The 25,003-nt window shown below is 41.8% G+C and overlaps 1 protein-coding gene and 1 long non-coding RNA gene across 7 annotated transcripts in view; one reads left to right on the top strand and one right to left on the bottom strand.

Annotated features, from left to right (window-relative positions):
* LOC125961299 (uncharacterized) overlaps positions 1-4,440 on the bottom strand; it is a 196,062-nt gene extending 191,622 nt beyond the window's left edge. Inside the window, exon 1 of the long non-coding RNA XR_007471839.1 lies at positions 4,394-4,440. This is a non-coding gene — a long non-coding RNA (uncharacterized LOC125961299). The remainder of the gene's footprint in view (positions 1-4,393) is intronic.
* DLGAP1 (DLG associated protein 1) overlaps positions 1-25,003 on the top strand; it is an 833,306-nt gene that overhangs the window by 429,016 nt on the left and 379,287 nt on the right. The gene's annotated exons all lie outside the window — the stretch shown is intronic.

Below are 25,003 nucleotides of genomic sequence, written 5' to 3'. Positions count from 1 at the left end.
GGGTGGTAAGAATTATGGGTGATGCTTATTTCATTTTGTCTATTCTCTACATTTTCTACAATGTATTTTTTCATTGGGATAAAATATACATAATATAAACTTTACCATTTTAACCATTAAGTGTACAGTTCATAGACATTGAGTACATTCACATTCTTGTGTAACGGATCTCCAGAACTTTTTCACTTTGCAAAACTGAAACTCCATACCCATTAAACACTAACTCCCCATTCCCCAGCAATGACCATTCTACTTTGTCTCTGGCTTTGACTACTTGAGTCACCTCATACAAGTGTAATCAGACAATATTTGTCTTTTTGTGACCAGTTTATTTTACTTAGCATAATGTCCTCAAGGTTCATCCACGTTGTAGAATGGGAGAGGATTTCCTTTCTTTTTAAGGCCATATTCCATTGTATGTATTGTATTGCTTTTACATGTTTTATTTATAAATTTTAAAATCCTACCCCACCATATGAATCTCATATTGATCTCTTCTCTGTTCAACCACCTAAAGCCCCTTTTCTACAGTAGCCCTTTTGACGTTGAATTTATTCAGTGTCCTGCTGTCATTTACCTGCTTCATAGCAAGTTCTTTATATCTCACTTTTAAGTGAAAGCAGAAGCCCTAGGACAGTTAGCCCCATAAAAAAGAAAAGCATTCAGTGGCCGTGCTGGGAGAGACAAACCCCTGATGTATTATAGGAGAGGCTGGCCTTTTTTTCTCCTCCTATAGTGAGGTCTTTTTGGTTGAAGGATATTGAAATCTGAAGCTCCTCTTAGGAAGCTGAAAAGTTTTTCAGAAAATATTTTAAAGTCCTGACTTGAAAGATCCTAATACATTATCTTCTGTCTTCTCCTATGGACTCCTGGGCCTTCCTTGAAACTTTACAGCCTAGATTCATTTTGTCAGGTTTCAGAAAGAACAAAATTACCTAAAATAGAGGAAAAAAAAATTGGCAGGCAATTTGGCCAAATCTCAGAGTTGGTCAGCTAACAACTCTGGCAGAAGGAAATGCTATAAGCCAGAAGCATGTTCCCCATGCGATGCTCACTCAGGAAGCCACAGGCCAACCAGGGAAGCCAATAGCTCCTGACACCTGAGCCAGGGCCACATAAGCTCTTGCACCATCACTCCCTCTCCCAAAAGAAGGATCAATTCCCAAACCAGGCTATTTGATCCCCAGTAAAAGGGGCACAAGGTAACAGAGCTCTTCCTGAGATGAACTGCAGCTTCCAGGAGTGAAAAAACTGGTAGCTTATTATTTGTTATTGGCTCTAGAAAAATCTTACAGCCTCATTAAAAACAAATTTATTGACTGTTTTCTACAAAGGGCAATGTAATAGTTAATTTGATATGTCAACTTGCCTAGGTGATGGTGTCTAGGTATTTGGTCAAACCCCAGCCTAAACGATGCTGTGAACACATTCTTTAGATGAGATTAACATTTAAGTCAGTTGACATTAGAGCAGGTTACCCTCCATGGTGCGGGTGGGCCTCGTCTAATCAGTTGAAGTCCTTAAGAAATAAAAGCTGGAGGTCCCCAGAGGAAGAGGGAATTCTGCTTCCAGACTGCTTTCAAACCTGAGCTGTAACATTCCCTGGGTCTCCAGCCTCCTGGCCTCTTCTGCAGATTTGGGACTTGTCATCCCCCACAATCACATGAGCCAATTCACTCCTTATTGGTTCCATTCCCTGGAGAACCCTGAGTAATGCAGGCAAGAAAAACCAGGTAATTCTCTATTTGCTTTGTGCAGTCTCTTTTACTGAAAGTTGTTTTTTCTAATTAGATATAGGCAGCTTAAAGGCTGCATCCAGTATTACATTCCCTGTGTCCCTTACAGAATCTTGAAAAGTGCTTTGTAGATAGTAGGTATTCAATAAATATTTGATTTCTTAATTTGAATAAAAAGCCAGATGATAATACTGTCAAAATGAAGTCTCCCTGGGCAGTGATTTGTTGAGATTTTTCAAAATTAACTGTTAGACATGACAAGCCTGCAGCAAAAGACTTTGCTTCCATCAGTTGTCCTTTTTCTTGTTATCCTTTTGGAGCACCAAACCTAATTAATGTAGAGGCCCAGAGTCTGGTTCCTATTCTGGGTCAATGCTAACGATTGAAATCTAGGTAGGGAAACATGACCTCAAGGTTATGCTCTAGCTACTGAAAGAGGCGGGTGGGGATGCTGGTTCTTTGGGACACATGTGGGGTGCTGGGGGGGGCAGTTGTGGAATCAAAGGTTAATACAGCTGTCTCAATGCTTGATTGTTCCTTAGGCCTGTATTCCAGCATTCCTGGCTTCAGGAAGTAAACATACCACAGCTGGACTGCAACCCTGGCCAGAAGCAGACCACGTAGGCCCCAGGGTGTAGGGCTTCTATGGGGTCCTCAGAGCAAGGGAGCAGGCTTATGTTCACTTCCTGAATCTCACTTAATATTAAAGTGGGGTTACAAACCCACAGCCAGCATCGTCCTCAATGGTGAAAAACTGAAACCATTTCCACTAAGATCAGGAACAAGACAAGGTTGCCCACTCTCACCACCATCAACATAGTTTTGGAAGTTTTAGCTACAGCAATCAGAGAAGAAAAAGAAATAAAAGAAATCCAAATCGGAAAAGAAGAAGTAAAGCTGTCACTGTTTGCAGATGACATGATACTATACATAGAGGATCCTAAAGATGCTACTGGAAAACTACTAGAGCTAATCAACGAATTTGATAAAGTAGCAGGATACAAAATTAATGCACAGAAATCTCTGGCATTCCTATACACTAATGATGAAAAATCTGAAAGTGAAATTAAGAAAACACTCCCATTTAGCATTGCAACAAAAAGAATAAAATATCTAGGAATAAACCTACCTAAGGAGACAGAAGACCTGTATGCAGAAAATTATAAGACACTGATGAAAGAAATTAAAGATGATACAAATAAATGGAGAGATCTATCATGTTCTTGGATTGGAAGAATCAACATTGTGAAAATGACTCTACTACCCAAAGCAATCTACAGATTCAATGCAATCACTATCAAACTACCACTGGCATTTTTCACAGAACTAGAACAAAAAATTTCACAATCTGTATGGAAACACAAAAGACCCAGAATAGCCAAAGCAATCTTGAGAAAGAAAAACAGAGCTGGAGCAATCAGGCTCCCTGACTTCAGACTATACTACAAAGCTACAGTAATCAAGACAGTATGGTACTGGCACAAAAACAGAAATATAGATCAATGGAACAGGATAGAAAGCCCAGAGATAAACCCAGGTACATATGGTCACCTTATCTTTGATAAAGGAGGCAAGAATATACAGTGGAGAAAAGACAGCCTCTTCAATAAGTGGTGCTGGGAAAACTGGACAGCTACATGTAAAAGAATGAAATTAGAACACTCCCTAACAGCATACACAAAAATAAACTCAAAATGGATTAAAGACCTAAATGTAAGGCCAGACACTATCAAACTCTTAGAGGAAAACATAGGCAGAACACTCTATGACATACATCACAGCAAGATCCTTTTTGACCCACCTCCTAGAGAAATGGAAATAAAAACAAAAATAAAAAAATGGGACCTAATGAAACAAAAGCTTTTGCACAGCAAAGGAAACGATAAACAAGACGAATAGACAACCCTCAGAATGGGAGAAAATATTTGCAAATGAAGCAACTGACAAAGGATTAATCTCCAAAACATACAAGCAACTCATGCAGTTCTATATCAAAAAAACAAACAACCCAATCCAAAAATGGGCAGAAGACCTAAACAGACATTTCTCCAAAGAAGATATACAGATTGCCAACAAACACATGAAAGAATACTCAACATTATTAATCATTAGAGAAATGCAAATCAATACTACAATGAGATATCATCTCACACCAGTCAGAATGGCCATCATCAAAAAATCTACAAACAATAAATGCTGGAGAGGGTGTGGAGAAAAGGGAACCCTCCTGCACTGTTGGTGGGAATGTAAATTGATACAGCCACTATGGAGAACAGTATGGAGGTTCCTTAAAAAAACTAAAAACAGAACTACCATACGACCCAGCAATCCCACTACTGGGCATATACCCTGAGAAAACCATAATTCAAAAAGAGTCATGTACCACAATGTTCATTGCAGCTCTATTTACAATAGCCAGGACATGGAAGCAACCTAAGTGTCCATCAACAGATGAATGGATAAAGAAGGTGTGGCACATATATACAATGGAATATTACTCAGCCATAAAAAGAAACAAAATTGAGTTATTTGTAGTGAGGTGGATGGACCTAGAGACTGTCATACAGAGTGAAGTAAGTCAGAAAGAGAAAAACAAATACTGTATGCTAACACATATATATGGAATCTAAAAAAGGAAAAAAAATGGTCAGAAGAACCTAGGGGCAAGATGGGAATAAAGATGCAGACCTACTAGAGAATGGACTTGAGGATACGGGGAGGGGGAAGGGTAAGTTGGGATGAAGTGAGAGAGAGACATGGACATATATACACTACCAAACGTAAAATAGCTAGTTGGAAGCAGCCGCGTAGCACAGGGAGATCAGCTCAGTGCTTTGTGACCACCTAGAGGGGTGGGATAGAGGGGGTGGGAGGGAGGGAGATGCAAGAGGGAAGAGATATGGGGACATATGTATAACTGATTCACTTTGTTATAAAGCAGAAACTAACACACCATTGTAAGTCAATTATACTCCAATAAAGATGTTAAAAATAAAGTGGGTTTTAGTTACATTGGGAGAAAAAAATTTCTTATGCTTATCTTTAATGTTAATAGTAATCCTAAGATACCTCTAATATGACTTAATAAAATATCGTTGGTTCCATTTGTAGTTTTGATTTGCATTTCTCTAATAATTAGCAATATTGAGCATCTTTTCATGTGCCTGCTGGCCATCTGTATGTCTTCTTTGGGGAAATGTCTAATTAGATCTGCCCATTTTTTGATTGGTTTTTTTTTTTGATATTGAGCTGTATGAGCTCTTTGTATATTTTGGAAATCCATCCCTTGTCAGTCACATCGTTTGCAAATATTTTCTTCCAGTCTGTAGGTTCTAGATTTTGTAACTGAGGGTTAACTGAGAGTAAAAACTATGAGTGTTTTGCAGCCTCATAACAGGTCAAGATGTTTATTTCCATCTTTGTTTCCACTTTTTAACAAATTCCCTAAAAGGTACATAACTTGTTTTATTGATTAGTCCAGTATTTCTCCCTCACCTCCCATATGTTTGCAATACATATTCGCTATGATTTGTAGCAATGACATATGATGTAATACAGCATTTAACAGTTATACCTGTGTACAAAGTATGTTCATTACCAAGGCATTCTTTCTTTGGAGGACTTTTTATAGTTATTGGAGCCATTAGGATCAAGTTATGCAGCAATAAGAAACCTAGGATGAAATCTCTTTTTTAAGTTACCCTATTTCCCTAGAGCCCCAGGGTTTGAAAAATGCAAACACATCATCTCATATGTTCTCTATGAGATTTAAAATGAAATCTCTGATAAGTTAGTGAAATTAATTTTAATATGAAATAAGGGAGGGATAAATGGCTTGAGAACAATAGAATTCAACTCATCTTAAATTCTGCATTTTCACTTTTGTGATATGTTTGCTTTATCCTGCTCTGAAAAACTATGTTCTGTTGCTCTACCTACAACGACAAGCATTAATCAGACTTACCATTATTATTAAGCACTGATTAAACGTCCACACCCTAACACAACAAATCTGCTAGCTTCTCTGCATGTGCCTTCCATCTTAATGCAGACAAGAGGGCCTCTTTTTTTTGTTGTTTTTTCGTCACACTGCACGGCATATGGGATCTTAGTTTTATCAAAGATATTTAATCCTAGAGTCTTCCTTTACATAATCTATACGTAAAAGGCCCTTTAGATGAGGCACATTAAAACATTAAATGAACACCAGCTTCGGATAGAGCCTCCTTAGTGGCAAGCTGACAGACGTGGAAGAGTTGGCAGAAGGAAGTTGGCACTCTTATTAAGGGCGATAATTTTGAGTTTTTCATAGTTTTGTGGCTATTCACAGCTAAAGTAAAAACCCAAAGAGCTTCATCTGTGCTGATTTCTTTGTTAGAATTTTTTTTAAGGACAAATTCTGAAAAGTGTGTACTTGGGCCATGGTCCTCCTTTTCTGTGAATAGGGTATCTTTACTTGATTTCAGGTATCTTTTATAAATTGGGTCCTGGTCCACTCTCTTCCTTCTATACAGATTTTTTGGAGGGCATGCACCCTTATTTTCCTAAAGTTGGAGTGTGTCAGTGGTGTAACATGTGGAGCAGAATGTGCAGGGTACTTTGCAAAAACCAATGGGCACTACACAATAGGAGACCTCCTCGTGCTTCTCTGCCATTTAATCTTCAAGAAGAAATGACTAAAGACTAATTTAAAGAATTATTGGATGTGTTGATTGGCCAACTGATAATCAGCGAGATTTCTAATAGAGCTGCATAATATTAGGGTACTCTAAAGTTTGGTACATGTAAATTCAAGTATTTCGACCTGGAGAGAGAAGCCACCTTAATCTTCGTAATTTTTCCTCTAAACACTTGCAGAGCAACACAATCCCTAATCATCATTTTCTTTGAATACTGTTAGGAAAAGTAGTATTTCTCTTTCAGAATAGACTCCTGTCTTCCCAATGCTTTTCATTCATTAGTTACCTCTTTCTCCTTTTTGTCTCACCAGCCTGTTAACAGCTGCAGTGGATGTCTTTTAGATGGAAGTTGGAGGAACAATGCTCTTCCCCCCAAAATCAGCTGTTTTATCATCACTAGTTGTTTGTTATTATGATTATTCTCTCCATAAAGTTGGGCAGGAAGAAGGAGAAATTAAAAAGCTCCTTTCTGGGGCTTCCCTGGTGGCACAGTGGTTAAGAGTCCGCCTGCCGATGCAGGGGACGCGGGTTCGTGCCCCGGTCCGGGAAGATCCCACATGCCGCGGAGCGGCTGGGCCCGTGAGCCATGGCCGCTGAGCCTGCGCGTCCGGAGCCTGTGCTCCGCAACGAGAGAGGCCACAATGGTGAGAGGCCCGCATACCGCAAAAAAAAAAAAAAAAAAAAAAAAAAAAAAGCTCCTTTCCATGGTATCACTTATTAGCTGTTCCAACAGAGATTTGATGGAGTCTGAAGATTTAAAGTAGTAAGAAAAGGTACTTCCCTTGAATTTCAATTATCTCTGCTTTTTCTAGGTAACATTTGCACAAGTAACTGACTGCCGGTTCTAAATCATCCTGCACACATTACTGTGCTCTTTCTAAAACTGCATAAGACAATTATTTGTCTTTTGAGGACCAGGAATATAAAGATGTTTGCTATTTAAAACTTCCATGATAGCTTTCGCTAGGTAAAGAGATGATGATTTATATACATTTTTTAGTTAACTTTATGTATTTTCAAGTTTTCTTTAAGGTGTACATCCAGCCATTTTATTCATCCAATGTTAGTCAACTGGCTGCCCTGAGACAAATGGTAGGCTGGTTGATGGGACTAGAAAGAGAACAAGACAGACACGTACTAGAAATTTTGCTGCACAAAATAAAAGATTGAGATCAACAGCTTGAAAGTGATATGAAATTGAGACAAGATCCAGCTTTTCCTTTTAAGATGAGAGAGCCTCTTAACCATGATTAAATGCCGATGGAAAGATACTGATAGAGAGTGAAGGGCTTAAGATACAATAGAAGAGGAGGCGAAGATGGGAGCCTGGTGAACTTATAGCTCCTTCCTCTAAGCATGATCAAAGGAGGAAAGAAGTGATGGAGTTAGGTACATTTTCGGGACTAGTGTCAGGAAAATTTTCCAGTAAGTTATTTTACCTGAAAATAAAGAGTAAGAGGTAAGATTGATTGTTGGGAATGATTAACAAGTAGGCAGAAAGAATGTTCCAAATAGCTACCGGTAGAACACGAGGCAGCAGTGACAAGGAGGACGTGGGCCTCCACCTGGCATCTGGTGCCCAGTGCAGCTGAGAGCTATACATTTATACTGGGACCAATCTGTACAGTTGGGTGATTTTCTCAGAAGCACTCAACAGTCTTACTTACATAATGGAAATAAATAACCCCCCCCAACTTTTAAATAGCTTCACATAGTCTGAAGCCAAAAGTAGACTCAAATATGCCTTAAGCCAAAATAACCAAGGACGGCTTTCAGAAACGGAACGGAGAGTGACAACCACCACCATTAACCTCTGTAATAGTCGTCCCTCAGTAGCCGTGGGGGATTGGGTCCAGGACCCCAGCGGATACCAAAATCCATGCGTGCTCAAGTCCCTTATATAAAATGGCACAGTATTTGCATAGCACCTACACACATCCTCTCATGTACTTTAAATCATCTCTAGATTACTTGTAATACCTAATACAACGTAAGTGCTATGTAAATAGTTGCTGGCACGTGGCAAATTCAAGTTTCTCTTTCTGGAACATTCTGGAATTTTTTTTTAGAATACTTTTGACCTGCAGTTCGTTGAAGCCGTCAGTGCGGAACCCCCAGACGTGGAGGGCTGACTGTACGTGATGTCTTCTCCTTAGATGCTGTCATTTTCAGATGGAGCTTAGATGATGGGGGCATTTCCAGGGTGACAGACTGCCTCCGTCCTTGCCGGTGGTTCTCAAACTTGAGCCTGCATCAGGATCACCTGCAGGGCTTGTTCCAACATGGACTGCTGATTCAGTTTCTGACTCAGTAGGTCTAGGCCGGGGCCCTACAATTTGCATATCTAATAAGTTCCAGGGTACTGCTGACACTGCTGGTCGGACACCCCTGCTCTAAATCAAACCCTGCAACAGGATGAATCAAACCCTGCAACAGTGGTTAAAGTTACCAGAGCTGCTATGTTCAGGGTCTATTTTTTCATTCGCTGCTGGTTCTCTGCGTACCTACCGCGGTGCCCGGCGCATAAGTGACACCCAGTAACTGCTTTGAGGAAGGCAGGCAAACCATCATTACTTGAATGCCCTCCACGAATGTGGCTGGCACACTGCTCCGTGGACACCAAGAGGCCCTCTCACATAGACAGAAACATCAACTCATTGATAACATCTCTGTGGCAAAGGAAGAAAATGCCGAGTTACTGACATAGCCTAAGCTCCTAAACTAATAGCATTTATTTCAGGCTATGATCTTAGTTCTGTATAAACAGAAGGTCACAAGTGTAGATCTTTGCAAACTAGAAAATTTCAAAAAGTATATTCTTTTCTCTTTTGACCCTGTAAGCAAAGCATTATATTTAGTACCATAATCCCCACTTTAGGGAAAATTTGCAGAAACTTCTGCCTAGCTACCGACAGAACTAGGACCACAGTCTCTTAATTCTTATGATGTCACCACTGACCTATGCCTTGTCAGGTCCCGTGGTCAGTCTTCTCTGCATCTTGGTCGGTCAGCAGTTTGAACCAGCCGACTAGTCCTTTTTCAATCCACTGTCTTCTCTAGGCCCCGTGCTGCCTGGTTTCCCTTCCGCTTGTTGCGGAAACTTTTGCTCTCTCATCCTCTCCTGGACCCTGGAATGTCAGAAGGCCCCGGGGAGCTCTTGTCCCCACTGCCTTCTCTGTCCCTCGATGATATCACCCAGCCCCAGGACTGTGGACAGCACGCTGAGGTCACCCGGGTCTGCATCCCCAGCCCAGACTTCCCTCTCGCCTTCACACTCATTTATTCAACTGTCAGCCTGGCGTCTCCACTTGAATACCTAATAAGCGTCTCAAATGTCAGAGGTCCGAAACAGAATCCTCACCTGCCTCGAACCTACTTCTCCCCAGTCTTCCTCGTTTCAGGAGATGTCACCCCCATATATCAGTTACTCAGGCCAAAATCTTGGGCACCATCTTGGATTTCTTTCCTGCGCTAACTTTCCACACACCCCTTTGATCAGCTTTTGCTCCCACACTCTTTCTGAAGCAACTCCTTTGTACCATCTCCCCTGCTGCAACCACAGTTGAAACCACCTTCTCTCTTCCTTTAATCCATGGCAAGAGCTTCATAACTTCCCACTCACCTCCACTGGTCCATGCTCCACCAAGCAACTGGAGTGATTCTGTTTCAAGGTGACTCAGACCATAACAGTTCCCTGATTGTAACCTGCCAAAGGCTTCCCCCCCACAAGTAGAATAAATCCAAGTCTCTTACCATGACTATAGGATGCTGCTTCCCTATCCTTATCTTCCACCACTACCCTACCCAGCCAGCCCCATGGAATCCCAGCCACCCTGGCCTTCCTTCTCCCTCTTGAACATAAGAGGCCTCTCCTGCCTCTGGGCTTTCCCCCTTTACAGCTGCTGTTCCCTCTGCCTGGAACTGTCCTTTTCCAAACCCTTTCCTAACCACATTCGCCACAGTGGTTCCCCGCCACCCCATCACTCTCTATCCCATTTTTATTTCCTTCTGAGCACTTACTTGAAATTATTTAAATAGTTATTTGTTTAAATATTTACCTGTATCTGGCAACTGGAGTATAAACTCCAAGCAGGCAGGGATTTTCTCTTTTTCATCCCAGATCACTTAGAGCGTTACTTAGAACATTGCACCCCACACAAGCATGTTGAATTGATGAACTCTGTTGTTCTCCTACAATGCCATGCTGGTGCCTCTTAATGTATTTTTTCATAATTTGATCAGAATCTGCTCCAATGTCCAGAAGATGGGTTGTTCCAATCAATGGTAAAGCCACATACTCAAATCTCTTCTTCTTGAATCCCAAAAGTCATTATTCCCAAGATAGATGCTTGGGCAGCGTAACAGAAATCTCACGCCATGGTCTTTATGTAGTCCTCAATGTTTACTTTTAACCCAGACCATAGACTATGTTTTGAACTCCACATAAACCCCTTCTGGCTAGTATTTTTCAAAATGCTACAAACAAGATCAAGTTTTTCATTCAAGTCCTCCAGAATATTCTAGAGACTTCAATTTGAGAATTAGTTGAAGTTCCCATATTGACTGTATGCCCTAGCTCAAAAATATTTGACAGTGATCATCTGCTTTTTGGTGTCATTCAGCATTTTGTGCTCTGAATTTAGGCCACAGAAAAGAAATAGAGAATACGTGCCTCAGGGTGTTCACAGAGTTGTGGGTTTTTTCCCTCCATGTTTCAATTCTATTCCTTTAGCATTAAAAACAACAGGAATCTCCCTTTGGCCAAGTACTTAGGACTTGAAACCACCTTGTGCTCTGCTTTAGATTAGGAGTTAACCTAAATTTGGTTACATTTCCTACCACAGCCAGTTAATTCTCTTAATAGAATCGTTATAAACCTGCAGGAATCGAAACAAGAGTCATTCATCCCAATTAGACTGTACCAAGGTGAGACTCCCTTATTTCCACACCAAACTCCCTTTGTCCACAGGTTTGTACTTTCTTCTTATATGTACGTACCACCTCCTGAAATCCCTTGACTGATAATAGCTTCCGCTGGTTAAAACGTACATCATGCTCTAGTAACTGCTGAAACACTAAGTGTATCGAAAGCGACTGTGAACACTTTGAGAGTAAGTTACACAAGTGTCCACCTGAGGCCTGTCTTGTACCTTTGCTATGCTAGGTGTCAGAGTATATAAGTTGGTCAAGGTTCCTTTGGCTAACAGTCCCTTTTCCTTCAAGGCTTTTCCTCATCAGACCACGCTTACCTGGTAGGTTTCCCAAAGCGCCAACACGGGGGTGTGTGCCCCACGTGATTTCATCCACTGTACTGACGACCCCCATGTTTACCCCTAGCCGCATGCTCCTAGCATTGCTCATGCCGTCCTCCGTCTATGGGGACATGTGGATGCCCAGGGACACCTCACACACCACGAATCTGAAGCCAAACTCATTATTTTCCTACCTTCACTGACACGTCTGCTCTCCTTTCTTCCTGTATGACATCCCGATTCACGTGACTTACCGTGGTCCCCAGCTTGAAACACTGAACTTTTTCCTGAGCTTTGTACTCATGATAAATCGATCCCTAAATCACATAGATTCTACTGAAGAATACGGTGCCTCTGGCCTGACCTCTTCTCTCCACCCACACTGCCAATTTTGGGAGCATAATTTATCTCACTCTTTTGTGTCTTTGATGAGGTTTGGGGGTGGATGGGTAGTCTACATCTCCAGTGATATCTTGATCTCCTCCTCCTAATTTTATCTAAGGAATGACTCTTGCAGCAACGTGTCCGATGGAAATATGATGAGCCACACATGAAATTTTACATTTTCTAGTAGCCGTATTGTAAGAGAACAAAGAAACCAGTGACATTAATTTTGAGACTATATTCAATTTAAACCAGTACATCCAAAATATTACAATTTCAAACTATAATTTAGATTAAAATTTTCAGTAGATATTTCAGTCCTTTTTCTTGGTTCAAAGTCAAGTGCTCAATGGTCTTGTGGGGCCAGTGGCTGCCATATTCCATAATATCATTGTAGGTGGTGAACTGGAGTGGTGCTAACACTCATAGAGAAGGATATACCTATAGCACCAGTGAGCAGTCAGGCCATAAAATAAGATACTGGTGATAGAAACAAAAAAAGAACCCATAAGTACGCTGAAAAATATGAAGGTAGCCATCAGGAGAGAACTCATAAAGCAGATGGAATCAAACTGAGGATAAAACCACAGCCCGAATTAGGGAGAGGGTCAAAGGGAAAACTTTGCAACCAGACGATAAAGAGGTCCTGGAGATCTAATGCACAGAATCCTGCTTAGAGTCAAGCATACTGTATTATATGCCAGAATTGCTAAGGAACCAGATCTGAAATATTCTCACCACAAAAAAGAAATGATCATTATCTGATGTGAGAGAGGTGTTCATGAACACCAAGGCGGTAATCATCTTGCAACGTGTAAGTGGATCAAATCAACACGCTGTACACCTTGAACTTACACAGTGTTGCATGTCAATAATATCTCAAGTCAAAACAAAACATCACAGCCTAAAATACACAGAAGAGAATGGACCTTCAAGAATAAAGTTTCCTAAAAAAAATCCCACTAGAGAGCTGGAGGCACACTGTATCAGGCCCTAGAAAGGGCCGTGGGGCAGATGAGTCAGTAATTAAGAGATGGCCTTGGGAAAAGCAAGGTAAGTAGGGCACCTCACCCTCATGCACCTGTGACTCTCTCCTCCAGACTAAGCAGCTCAAGAACTACTGTTGGACCTAAGTGAAAGCTCTTCTGCTGGTTTTTCTTTAAGGGAAGCAGACAAGAACCTGGGGGAATGAAATGGGGCCGGTGAGGCTGGTGTCGGCCCCCAGGGTAGAGCACTGAGGGTGTATTTGGAGGTGGGGACTCTAACAGGAGGGGCCCCTAGGCTTCGCTGCAGGTAAGGAGAAATGGCTCTCACCCATCCTGCCCTCCCCACAATGATAGAAGACAGACTGCTGAGATCAGAACTCACATTAATAGAAAAATTAATAGCGTTTCTTATTTCAGCGGAGGCAATTCAGACTTCAGTCCTGCCCTGACCATAAGTGTGAACAGAAAACCAAGAATCATCAAACTTTGAAAGAAAACACTTCAAAGCAAAACATCAAATTCGACCGTGAAGAACTCACTCCAAGGAAAGAGTGTCAACAGAAAACTAAGGCAACTTGAAAATAAATATGAAAATAACATAATCCTCCTCAAATATTCAATAATATTTAATAAAAATAGAACAACCTACTATTTTTTTAAATTTCTGGGAATTAACCATATGACCAAAAACCAAATATACAGTCTCAGCCTGAAGTCTGGAGAGCAGAATGAAACCGGCTCAAAGAATGAATACTCTGGAAGGAACCTCTAAAATATCCCGTAAACAAATGCAGGGATGGATAGAATGGGATGAGTCAGGACACGTAAGAATAGAAAATAGAGCCAAATCTTAAACATCTGTCTAACAGGAGTTTTAGAAGAGCAGAAACTGGAGGAGAGAAAATACTGAGCGACTTTAAAGAAAATTTCCCTGAGCTGAAGGGCACAGCACGGTTCACCTCCAAAATATTCAGATGTAAATAAACTTACGCATGTATAACATCTTCCAGGCAGAGGGAGGGCTGGACACAGATTAATGACAAGGGAGTGAGGACGAGGTGGGCCAGACTTGTCATCAGTAGTGCTGTGTGTCAGCACGCCTGGGGCCAACCTTCCCAAGTGTGGAGGGAAAATGAATAGTCGTTTGTATCTAGTTCATACTCAAATTTAATGTGGGAAAACAGAGCGTTCTGAATAAAGTTTACTAAATGAGGTCCTTTCTGAAAAAATAACTAGAGAATTTATTGCAGCAAAGGAATCCAAGGAAAAAGAAGGAATAAGGGCATCAGAAATACTATGATAGGGAAAATCTTACCACTAAGGTTTAAATGCCTGATTGCACGTAGTACAATAAAATATAAAACCTCAAACAAAAATTCCCAGATCTTTTCACAAAATCAATATGCTGGGGTACTATCATGTTCCAAAGCAGGATCAAAGCATTAGATGTGACACATTCTTATGCAGCCATGCAAGCCTTTACTGTATGTGACTCAGAGTCCAAGAATCTGCTCAGTCACATCAGCATCCTTCATCCAGTTCTGACACCTGAGCAGCTGGGGCCACTGCCCCGGGCGCGCTGGATTAGAAGGCCCACTGTGGCCTTCCTCTGGCCATGCCCCCCACAGCAGCATGAGGAGTCTGTGGGATCCCTGAAGTCCATGCTTCCCATCACCCCACCTGTAGACCACGCTCCTCGTACCTGGGAAGCCGCAGTTCCCAATCAAGCGTCCCTGAGCCGACTTCCAATCCCTGCCTAGCTCTTCCCAAGGTCGCCCTCCTGTGGCTGACCGGGCACCAGGGTCCTCAATCCTCTGACAGGGATGGCCAGGGGGTGGGGAGTTAGGGCAGAGCCTGGACCCACACGCAGGTGCCCACATGCATCCCACTCCCGGCATGGGACGCATCCAGGTGTGGGAAGAGAGAGGCGCGAGGACCCTCCGTTTACGTTCCTGTTCTAAGCCCCCAAAATGTTAGGGACTGGCCTCCCCTCATCTCTGGCAGAGGAAGAAAGGCAGGGAGGGGAGAGAGAACTCAGTCGAGGAAGAAGTGGAGCTGAGAGCGGACTTCAGGAAATCACCAACCAGACTTAGCGATTAGAGAGGGAAGAGAGGAAAGCTCTCAGATGGAGTGTCAGGTTTCCTGCACGAAGTTAAAAGTGGCCTAAACAACGTGTATACTTACTACTGAACACAGCACAGGAGGGAGGCCCCAGGACGGTTTCTTCCGGTGGCTGTGTGAGATCCTCCATAACCTACTTCCCTTCCATCTCTCCTCTCTGTGTCTGTAGCCAGTGCAAGCTTGACCTCTTCTGCCGTTGCCCTCAGGGGCCCAGCATGCTGACTCTAGCCCTAAGGGATGAAGCTAGGCAACAATGTCCAGAAGCAGGAAAATAACCAGCCTGTCCTGGGTCCCTTTTACAAAGCATGAAAAGTTCCTAGAAGCTCCGCCATCCCCCGCATCTCATTTGCCAGAACCCATCACTGGCCAGAGAAGGTGCCTTTACCCTTGGCCGGGACTGACCCAGGCTGATGCCAGGTGGCCCTGAAGCACAGCCCACCTTGGGGCTCTGTGGGCCAGAAAAGCGGGTGTGGCTGCAGGGCAGGCACCCTCTGGGGGAAAGGCCACAGGGCCAAGGACTGACAGGGTATCTCCAAGCAGGGTTCCCAGACCAACAGCACCACCTGGGGACTTATCAGAAATGCAGATCTCCAGCTTCACCCCAGATCTCTGGAATCTGCAGCTCTGGAAGTGGGCCCAGCAGTATGATAACATGTCCTCTGGGGGCTCTGAGGTGCTCAGGTTTGAGAACCACTGCCTGTGCCCACCCCCCTCTATTGGGATGAATCTGCAAAGGCGAAGAAAAGAGGGAAGGAGCAGGCAGCTGTGAAACCACCCCAGGAGGGAAGGAGACAGTTGTCAGCAACGTCTAAGGCGGTGAAGAGACCTAGGTTTTACTTACAGAGCTTATAGGGAACAGGAAATTGCTCAACTGCACCCAAAGCAGTTACATGCAAGCGAAGGGCTTTCAGGAAGGCCTGTGCAGTTTAAAGGAAGACAGAAAGAATCCAATGGAAAACTCAAGACACTGGAAATGAAGTAATTCTCAGGGGAGGACTTTCCTGGGGGCTGTGAAGGGAGAGAAATTAGCGCCATATGCTTTAACACCTGAACCACTTGTCAAGAGCAGCTGTTGAGCGTTTGGAATGAGGCTTATCTGAACTGAAATGTGCCATTGACATAAAGTGCACACTGGATCTGAAGCCTCAGTATAAAGAGAAAATGGACGATAACCCCTTACTAATTTTATACTGATTACATGTCAAAAGAATAATACTTTTTGATAGATTGTTTTAAATATATTCCTAAAATTAATTGCACCTCTTTCTTTATTAATGAGGCTACTAGAATTTTCACTGACATTTGTGGCTAACATATTGTTTCTGATGGAGAACTCTGGTCTGGAGCAAACGGGAGTCTAATGTGTTTGGAGAAAAACTGCATGAAAAAGTTTAGAGAAGAGTTTAGAAGTTTCAAGTCAACATAAGGATCTAAGGAAAACACCACATGCAGTTTTTTCAAGATTCTTCTCATGTTAAATTGTGTCTTACAATATATATAGAGAAAAATGTTTCTGCCCCTTGAAAAGAAAAAAAAAAAAACCTGAGGGGCTTCCCTGGTGGCGCAGTGGTTGAGAGTCCGCCTGCCGATACAGGGGACGCAGGTTCGTGCCCCGGTCCAGGAGGATCCCACATGCCGCGGAGCGGCTGCGCCCGTGAGCCATGGCCACTGAGCCTGCGTGTCCGGAGCCTGTGCTCCGCAACGGGAGAGGCCACAACAGTGAGAGGCCCGCGTACCACAAAAAAAAAACCCTGAGGAGATTATGAAGGTACAGAAGTTCACCTGTAAAAGACTGGCTACTCATTTAAAGCTGTCAAGGAGGAGTTGAGTTCATTGAGTGAGGATATAATTCGGTGCTGAAATTTCTTCCATGTTTGAAAGAAACCTCCAACTAGTAGGGTGAACTAAACTACTGGTGGACAAAGGAAGAAAAACTACCAAAGGTCATCCCTGGCATTTTGGGGTTCATGCTCAAGCAGAAAGATCAAGCTATAAGAATAAGACGTCCGACAGTGTTCCTTGAGGTGTTCTAGGTGAGTCCATATCAGAAATGCCTCAAACATCTAAACACAGGACTCGCTTAGGAAGAGTCTGGTACCAACGACTACAGCAAAGAGGAGGACAGTGCTAACTGGGGGCTTTTTAAAAAGCAACATGTTGCCTCCTGAGAAGCTATCACTCAAAACCTTCCTCTCAATGCTTGGAGGCCACACAGGGGAGAGAAAAGATGCTATAGAAAATATCCTTATTTATAACTCTGTATCCTCAAATTCCACAGAACCTACAAAAGCTTTTTTCCTCGACGGGCTTCAACTACAGCAACATGGATGGACCTAGAGATTGTCATACTAAGACAAAGAAAGACAAATATCATATGATATCGCTTATATGTGGAACCTACAAAAAAGATACAAATGAACTTATATACAAAACAGAAATAGACTCACCAGACACAGAAAACAAACTTACGGTTACCAAAGGGGAAGGGGGGGGGAGGGATAAATTAGGAATTTGGGATTAACAAATACATACTACTATATATAAAATAGGTAAACAACTGGGACCTACTGTATAGCACAGGGAACTATATTCAATATCTTGTAATAGCCTATGATGGAAAAGAATCTGAAAAATACCTATGTATATATAGATATGTATAGATAGGTAACTGAATCACTTTGCTGTACACGTGCCACATTGTAAATTAACTATACTTGAAAAAAAACAGGATTAAACTGTCTTAGACTTTCTGTTTCTCAAATTGTGAACTCTCAACTTCCTTTTCTCAATCTTCATGTGTTTTTTTTGGCCGATGCTATAGTACTTGACTTGGCTAGGAGACTACTTCTTGTTCATTCGGTAGCTTTTTTTTTTTTTTTTTGGCCTCCCTCAGATTGCATTTTCTCTTAACAGTAGCACTGAAGTCCCAACTACAACACCAGACATTCCCCACTCTCCTTCTTATTGTTGTTTAAAAAAATATGAAATGGGGAAAAAAGTAAAAATGACCCCACTGAGGAATGTAGTCCCATCAAATACAGACTCTGAGATTCCCATACTGGGTTCTGCATGATTTACTATAAAAGAGAGATGAATGGCTAGGACCATAAGAAAGACATTCTTCAGAGAGAGAACTATAGATCTAAGTGCTTTGCTTCCAACGGCAAAGTTTTAACAACCGGAGGTTTTATATGGTACATATATACAATGGAGTACTTCTCAGCCATAAAGAAGAATGAAATAATGCCATTTGCAGCAACATGAGTGGATCTAGAGATTATCATACTAAATGAAGTCAGAGAAAGACATACCATCTGCTATCTCTTATTTATGGAATCTAAAAATATGACACGAACTTATCTACAAAACAGACTCACAGACATAGAGAACAGACTTGTGGTTGCCAAGCTGGGGGCTTGGGGAAGGGATGGAGTGGGAATTTGGGGTTAGAAGATGCAAACTATTATATATAGAGTGGATAAACAAGGTCCTATTGTATCCACAGGGAACTGTGTTCAATAGCCTGTGATAAACCATAATAGGAAAGAATATAAAAAAGAATATATATGTATAACAATCACTTTGCTGTACAGCAGAAATTAACACATTGTTTTTTTTAATTGAAGTATACTTGATTTACAATCAGAATTTTAAAATTTTCAAGTAACCAATGTCTAAAATACTTTTGAAGCAGAAAAATGTTGAATACATTTTCAAGGTTAACCAAACAAAGGAATTATCAGCGTGGTCATCAACAAATAGGTAAAGTTTTGAAAATATCTGACACGTGTAAAATCGACCTCCTTGGTCAATGAGAACACAAACGCCATACCCTGAATGTGAGTATATTAAATTCCTATTGCATGGGGCTTCCCTGGTGGCGCAGTGGTTGGGAGTCTGCCTGCCGATGCAGGGGACGCGGGTTCGTGCACACGGCCCGGGAAGATCCCACATGCCGCGGAGCGGCTGGGCCCATGAGCCATGGCCGCTGGGCCTGCGCGTCCGGAGCCTGTGCTCTGCAGCGGGAGAGGCTGCAACAGTGAGAGGCCCACGTACCACAAAAATAAAAAAAAAAAATTTCTATTGCTGCTATAACAAATTACCACCAACGTAGGGGCTTAAATTAAAACAGCACACATGTGTTAGCCTACATTTCTGGAAGCCAGAAGTCCAAAATGGGTGTCACTGGGCTAAAGTCAAGGTGTTGGCGGGGCTGTATTCCTTCTGGAGGCTGTAGGGGAGAGGTTTCCCTTCCTTTTCCAGCTTCTGGAGAGCCCCCCACCACCAAAAAAACATTCCTTCGCTCATGGCCTCTCCTTCATCTTCAAATCAGTCTCTGGCTCTGACTCCCCTGTTTTCCTCTCACTTATAAGGACCCCTGTAATTACATTTGACCTACCTAATTAGGATAACCTTCTGATCTCAAGATTTTTATCTCAATCATTCCTGCAAAGTCCCTTTTGCCACATAAGCTACTTTATGGACTGAATGTTTGTTTTCCCTTCAGAATTCATATGTTGAAATCCTAACCCCCAAGGTGATGGATTAGGAGGCAGGGCCTTTGGGAGGTGCCTAAATCGTGAGAGTGGAGCCCTCCAGGGTGGGATTAGTGCCCTCATACAGGAGACCCCACAGAGCTCTGCAGCTGCCCTTCCACCACGGGAGGGTACAAGGGTGAGCGGACAGTCTGCTCTCACAGAACCCGACCACCCTGGCACCCTGACCTCAGACTTCCATTCTCTAAAACTGAGAAATAAATTTTTCTCGTTTAAGCCTCCCAGTCTGTGGTACTTGTTCCAGCAGCCTGAACTGACTGTATCTTATTCACAGATTCCAGAGATTAGGACATAGTCATCTTTGGGGGCCATTATCCTGCCTATTCAGTAGACCTCTAACGACTGGCACCTTCTGGAAAAGAAAAGAAATGAGACGTTAGAGGAATTCCTTCAGAGTGAAACATCTTTATTTCATCTTCGCTTTTGAGAGATATTTTCCCCAGGTATAGATTTCTAGGTTGATAGGACTTTTTCTTCTTTACGTACTTTAAAGATAGATCTTTTTGGTTACGTTGCTTCTGCGAGATATCTGCCATTCTTATCTTTCCTCCCCTGTAAATAACATCCTTTCTTTGGCTGCTTTTAAGATTCCCCCTTTGTTACCAGCTCTATACAGGTAGATTATGCCTTGGTGTAGTTTTCCTCATATTTCTCATGTTTGGAATTCATTGCGCTTCTTAGATTAGTAGATTTAATAGTTTTCACCAAATTTCAGCCATTATTTCTTCAGTAACCCCTTCAGGGGCTCCAGCTACACAAATATTAGGCCGCTTAACATAGTCCCAGCTCACCAATGCTCTTTTGTCTTTGAAGGATTCTTTTTTCTCTATATCATTTCAGATAGTTTCGATTTCTGTGTCTTGAAATCCACTAATCTTTCCTTCTGCAATGTCTAGTCTTCCATTCATCCCATCCAGTGTTTTTTTTGTTTTTGTTTTCTTTTTACAGTACGCAGGCCTCTCACTGTTGTGGCCTATCCCCTTGCGGAGCACAGGCTCCGGACGCGCAGGCTCAGTGGCCATGGCTCACGGGCCCAGTCGCTCCGCGGCACGTGGGAACTTCCCGGACCGGGGCACGAACCCGTGTCCCCTGCATCGGCAGGCGGACTCTCAACCACTGCGCCACCAGGGAAGCCCCATCCAGTATATTTTTCATTGCACACACATTAATTTTCTCTCTATTCAATTTGGGGCCCTTTTATGTCTTCAGTGTCTCTACTGATCTTGATTGGTTACTAGACACCGTGAGTTTTACTTTGTTGAGCGCTGGATATTTTTGTATTTCTAAAAGCGATTCTTGAGCTTTGTTCTGTGATATAAATAAATCACTTGGAAACAGCTTGATTTTTTTTTGAGTCGTGCTTTTATGATTTGTTAGATGGGCCCCATGAATCCTGAACTGTTCCAATCTGCCTGGTAAGGACAAGTGCTATTCTCAGCTCTGAATGAGCAGCACATGCTGTTTGCTAATCTTTTCAGATATGTTTTCCCCCAGACTTGGGTAGTTTCTTCACATGCATTTGCTGGTCAGACCCTCTGCACCTCTCTGGGATTCTCTCTGTATAGCTGTCTCCTCTTGGGTACTGTCCTGAAAACTCCCATCTGCCTTGGTCTCCTTGGACTTTGTCTCCTACACTCATGCAGTCAGCTCAGCTGGGCTCTGCCTGGATTTTCCCCTCCCTGTGCCGTAGCCTGGAAACTCTCTTTGCAATAAGTGAATGAAAATCGACAGGTTTTCCTCATTTCTTTCCCATCTCTCAGGAATCACTGATTTCCATTGCCTGATGTCTAGTGCTTTGAAAACTGTCGTTTCATATATTTTGTCCAGTGTTTTTGGTTGTTTCAGGCAGGAGATAAATCTGGTCCCTTGGGACTCTACCTTGGGCAGAAGTACCTCAACTCTTTAGCAATTTGTAGACCCTTTGAGAATTTCCTAATCTTGTATTTATCATTATCTCAAACAGTTCTTTCACGTGTTTCTCGTAAACGTGGCACTAGGGACATAAGTCAAATAACTTTTTGCTGTAAAATCATTAAGTGTGACTCAACTGTCTAGTGTGAAATAGTTCTTATTTTACTTATTAGAATATTTTTCACCTTTCATTGAAGTACATTCACTGTTTGATCTTTCACTCATCCTATTACTCATCTTCCAATGTGTCAGTTAAAATAAAACCTGTTCACACCACTTAACATCAAATATCATGTTTTGACAGTTTGGTACCAGAGACTTTTGACCAGAGACTGTGCCCTACAGGGCCTTTTATTCCCATCCCTTGAGTGGCATCATATAAACATGGTTCTAATGTATGATAAGAAAGGAAGTGTTTCTAAGATAGTATCTTTTTAGGAAGATAGCTTTATTCTAAACTATGTTTGATCTTTTTATGTTTTCGACATTTGACCATTTCCTTCCTTAAAATAAAATACCTATGCATTCACAAGGGATAAACCACTGCCTATAGCCTTCGTATATTGAGAAAAACAAAATAAATATGTACCTAATGTTAAGGGCAAGAGATGAAGTGTCTTCTCATAATAATAATGTTGAAAATAGTTTTCCTTCTTCAGTACAATCTGACAGGGGTGGAAATAAAAAGCCCCAAGCAAAAAGTCTTGGATGAAATAACTTCATCTAAGCCATGGAGTCCCCCCTCAGCCTTTTTTTTTTTTTTTCCATCTTACTAGAGCCTAGTTTATGAGAATCCCAAAGAGATAACTAAAAAGGGTTCTGAACCCAATTCCAAGCGGTCGGGGGATGGCTGTTTCCCTATACCATCGAGCAATTCTCAATCCCCAAGTCAGGGTCCTACAGTTTAACTTAATTCTGACACTGTCTACCTGGAGATAGAGTCAGACCACACAGGTTAAGGGCTCAGTCCTTCAAGACTGCCACCCTCCCTCCCCCACTTCAGATGCCAATCTCAAATCCAGGTTGCCACCTACATTTCTGACCAGACTATAAATCAGAGGTTCCCACAACCCCTCCTTGGGTTCAGTTAATTTGTCAGAGAGGCTCACAGAACTCAGGAAGCCAGTTTACTCACTAGGTTGCTGATTCATTACAAAGGATACAAAAGGATACCAACCAGTGGCTACATGAAGTGACAGACGGGCAAGGTATGAGGAAAGGGCACAGAGCTTCCATGCCGCCTCCAGGCAAGTCTCCCCACATCTCCGTATGCTCACCAACCCTGAAGCTCTCCAAACCCTGTCCTTTTGGGGTCTTATGGGGGCTTCATTACATAGGCACAATTGATTAAAACATAGGCCATTGGTGACTGAACTCAACCTCAGCCTTCTCCCCTCCCCAGAGGTCAGGAAGTGGGACTGAAAGTTCCAACCCTCTCCTGTCTTGCCTGGTTTTCCTGCCAACCAGCCCCCATCCTTAGGTGCAGTCCAAAAGGCACCTTATTAACATAACAAAAGACCCCTTTATTGCTCTCATCACTTAGGAAATTCCAAGAGTTTTGGAAGCTCTGTGCCACATAAAAGCTTAGTGTGTGTGACTGAAATATCAGACATCTTACTATCATCACTTAAGCGTCCGTATTTCAATGGTTTAAATATTTCCATTTGGAAAATTTAGAGTAGAACTCTTGGACATACCATTGCAGGAGCTAAGAAAGTTGAAAGGACTGTTTACTCAAAAATCTGAGCTAAAGCAATTTCTTATGACTTTTAATTTTTTAAAGAATTAGCTTATTTTCTATGCTGTATATTTGGTTTACAACTAATAGACCTGGAGAGGACCTTCAGTCTCCTAAGGGCTGAACATAGAACCTAACTTTGGTGGGAACACAGTACTATACGTAGACGAATCCTTCCATGGTTAAGTAGGCAAATGGCCCCAGACATCAAGAGAGCAACATATCACGATCTGTCTTGAATGGTTTAAAGAGATTCCAAGTGCTTATTTACTTATTGTAAACGCTCTCTTACCTGTAATTTTATTCCGTTGCTTATGGTTCTGTGGCAATAAAGATAAATTGCTCAGCATCCCCCAAAATTGTTCATATACTTAAAGATAAAATTATTCACCCAATCACCATCTTTCTTTATGTAAGACAGTATCACTGAAGTTTGATAAATGAGTACGTGTTAAGGGATTAATATTAATTTATCCTCTTCTCTGTGAACATTTGCAGTGGTGTTGCTTCTAATCGCAGCACACCCTTTTGTGTCACCTCTCGCCTGGCTCAGTCCGTTGAAACACAAGGCTAGTGGTGTCAAGGCTGCAGGTTGAGGATCAGAGCTGGCCAGTTCACTCAAGGAAAACCAACCCCTTGCAATGGTCAGAAGCCACCCAGGTATCTCCATTCAGGTAACTGGTTAATGAGTATCACAAGGGAAACCGGTCAGTGGTGTGAAGTTAACTCAGAACAACCTTTGCACCAACCGGAAAACCTGCTCCAAGGCTGTATGTAGGCTTGGTCACAGTGCCAGAGCACTGTGATTTGATACAACGTATTAAAAAGCCAAGAAGTTTAAAGGAAATTAAAAAAATAAAAGCAGTAAAAATCATCTCTGAAAGGGGAAATTTTTTTTCTTCCCAAGAAGGTCTGATCTGAGTTCAAGGTTCGTTGACTTTGGTCAGATGCTCCACAGATGGAGCATCTCTTAAAAACCAACTAATCACTAACAAGAATGTAATATGCCATTGGGAACTATTTCCCTCTAGTATAGCAATTTCCATGTTTTTCTACCGTCTTGCATTTCCCATAAAATATCTCGATAATTCTAATAACCTAAATCTTCAAGAAAATTAACATTCAGTTAATCGGTCAACTTTTCTTCTTTGTAAAACAAAGAGGTTTTGGAATTACAAAAGATTTTAGTGGATACATTTAAAATTAAAGTCAGAGTTAGACCAAACAATAAATCAGTAAACAAAAGAAAAATGAAAATGAAGAACCAGTATACCAATTTCAAGATATTTTGATAACTACTCTCCAAAAGTTTTCTAATACATTCATCAAAAGACACATTTTCCACCAAAATTTAAAAATCAACCATTTGAGAATTGTAAAATACCAACTTAAGTGTACTAGATGTCCATTTCCAGTCTATTACAGTGATTTCCTCCCCCAGAAATATCTTTATGTATTTGTCTATGTATGTATTTGATGTTTTTGAGTGCTGAAATTAAAAACCACTTTGAGAAAACTATTGTCCGTCACATTCTAATTCACTTATTTTATTCTAATTAGAGTATTAATGCTTGAATAAGCTCTAGACAAATGACATTATTCCTACAGCATAGGCTACACACGTAGAAATAAGATTAGCT

This window comes from Orcinus orca, chromosome 15 (assembly GCF_937001465.1).
Source record: "Orcinus orca chromosome 15, mOrcOrc1.1, whole genome shotgun sequence".
Lineage (NCBI taxonomy): Eukaryota > Metazoa > Chordata > Mammalia > Artiodactyla > Delphinidae > Orcinus > Orcinus orca.
This window is presented reverse-complemented; position numbering and strand designations above follow the sequence as displayed.